Source organism: Phyllopteryx taeniolatus, unplaced genomic scaffold (genome assembly GCF_024500385.1).
Source record: "Phyllopteryx taeniolatus isolate TA_2022b unplaced genomic scaffold, UOR_Ptae_1.2 contig_25, whole genome shotgun sequence".
Lineage (NCBI taxonomy): Eukaryota > Metazoa > Chordata > Actinopteri > Syngnathiformes > Syngnathidae > Phyllopteryx > Phyllopteryx taeniolatus.
Window position 1 is genome coordinate 1,137,756 of NW_026903173.1, and position 2,689 is coordinate 1,140,444.

General features: G+C 41.8%; 1 long non-coding RNA gene across 1 annotated transcript; it reads right to left on the minus strand.

Annotated features, from left to right (window-relative positions):
* Positions 1-630: 630 nt before the first annotated feature.
* On the minus strand, positions 631-2,380 carry LOC133473434 (uncharacterized). The gene is made up of 3 exons (XR_009787063.1): positions 2,166-2,380; positions 1,942-2,080; positions 631-763 (listed from the first exon to the last, which is right to left on the minus strand). It is a non-coding gene; the product is annotated as an uncharacterized LOC133473434 (long non-coding RNA).
* Positions 2,381-2,689: the final 309 nt, after the last annotated feature.

Consider the following 2,689-nt stretch of genomic DNA (forward strand, 5'->3'; position numbering starts at 1 on the left):
TATGACCAGTCATTCAGTATTATATACAATTATTTCTAATACATAATTAATCATTCAAATATGATACTTTAGATCAGTTTGTTTCTCATCACGTTTATTTCTAAAAGTAACGTAAACACCACAGGTTTATTTATACATCTACACGTCTACATCTAATACTGTATATTTATATTTGTTCTGCCGGGTCTTCGAGAGCTTGATGAGAGAGATGGGTAGGTGATAACTTAGCTTAAGTTTTGCCTTTCTGAGTTTATAATACGTGACAACAACAACAGATAGTCCTTCAGTAAACATGTTGCGTGAACGTGAACCTCAAGGATGAATCACTAACTGAACGAGGAAGTACTTGAATGATTGTGTGAAAAAGAACTGAGCGATTCAGCGAACGAAACTTTTGAACGAACTGATTCAGTACACTCAAAAGAACTGCCGTGCCCATCGCTACTACAAATGTATATGAAATAAAAGCAATAACGGCACTTGATTCTACATGTCGCTTACCGTCCATCCAAGGGTGACAAATGAGCAACAAATCACTATATATCAAATCAACCATGTTTTTTTCTTCTTTAATTCTGTTTGCTCTAGTAGTTGGCAAGGGGAGTCCACTAATTACACTGGAAAAGCAAATTTAGGAGCTGGATATCAAGTTTATTTAGTGCCAAAGACAAACATATACAGTAACACAATATAATAAACAATTCTTCTTTTATTCTTCATTCTTGAACACCTGCAGACAAACGGCATCTTGACGCGTAAACTCCTATGAAGAGAAAGATTTTTTTAAGAAGAATGATGATATCAACGTGTGTAAAAATACATCCTGATCAGCTAACAAATCCAGATGACCAGCAATTAGAACATTAGAAGAACATTTGCTCGCTCTCAAACATCTACTATATATATATATATATATATATATATATATATATATATATACACACACACACACACACACACACACACACACAGGCTATGCGCTCAATGGATACAGCAACACTGCCATCTAGTGGATAAAGGGAGGGCGTTCCCACACGTGTCAATCTTTTCAACTTGAAACTACGTTAAGTTTGTCAAGAATCAATGCGTGTGCCTGCTGATCCACAAACGGACCTTCAACAATTCACAAGCAGAATTGAATATTTACAGATGATAAATGCAAACGGCGGCACGGTGGACGACTGGTTAGAGCGTCAGCCTCACAGTTCTGAGGACCCGGGTTCAATCCCAGGCCCCGCCTGTGTGGAGTTTGCATGTTCTCCCCGTGCCTGCGTGGGTTTTCTCCGGGCACTCCGGTTTCCTCCCACATCCCAAAAACTTGCATTAATTGAAGACTCTAAATTGCCCGTAGGTGTGACTGTGCGTGCGAATGGTTGTTAGTTTGTATGTGCCCTGCGATTGGCTGGCAACCAGTTCAGGGTGTACCCCGCCTCCTGCCCGCCCGCGACCCTAGTGAGGAGAAGCGGCTCAGAAAATGGATGGATGGATGGATAAATGCAAACACAACATTAAAAAAACATGTAAATCGCGGATATATTTGTGTATCTGAAAAACACGTGCAAATAATTTTAAGACATCTCTCTCCGCATACTTCCTTCTTTTAAATAAAATATAGTGTAAACAACCGCGCTGACTGCAGTTTTCGCTTGCGTCCTAACAACATCCTGTTTCAGCCGTTTTATTTCGGAGACAATGCCTTCAGGCCAAAACCAAAAATGCACTATGGACCATTAAAGGCCGAAAATTTTCGGTGGCCAAAATTTCGGTGCATCATTAAATTATATTGTCTGTCCAAATTATGAAAAATGTGTTATTAAATCCTTTTACCAGATATGAGTTAAAGCCAATGAAATCAGATGTCATAAATGCACGAAATGAAACCAAGGGTCCAATGATTTATGACAGCTATATACTTCCAAATGAACAAACCACAGTGCTCACCTTCTGGTTGACCTCGGCCAAGTTTTCCCTCCACAGTCTGACCACACGGGACACCTGGCTGGGCAGGTAAGTGTGAGCCCATAAAGCAGCTTCAGGAAGGCGCTTGGTTTTTATCAAAACCTCTCAACAATCATCAAGTCTGTGTGGAAAAGATGACAGAACAATAGTTACACCAGTGACTTTCACCGCAAAATCAGGACCCTTCAGTCACATGTGGTACTTACCTCCCCTGCAGGAACTAGGTCACAAAGGCAACGTTGTTCTTGCCTTCCCTTTCTGCACCCTCGGCCAGCTTGCCCACCATACGGGCGTTACCGGAAGCGGTGGCGAGGAGGAGTAAGCCCTCGTAATCCTTAGCATGCCGAAGGCATTCCTGGGCTAGGCCGAACTCACAGGCAGTAATACCCAGCTCTGCACACCGCTTCCACTTCTGCTCTGACTATGAGGGAGAAAAAGGGGGACATGGATAGATTGATTCAGAATGTTTGTAAACCAATAAGTGCCAGGATACCACAAATTCAAACAACAGCGGTAAAGGAGAAGACTTGCCAATCAGAGACACCTTGCAAGAAGAAACTCATTCATTCAAACGTGTCACCCTGTGTTCTCAATCGCTCTGCCTGGGTCAAATGGCATGGAAGGGTTTGCTGACAAGTGGTGCCATGGGAGAACGCTTTGTTGCCACCCATAATAACGTACAGTATTGTTGTGATGTCATGGTCAATTGTCGTATTATGAATGTACAGAA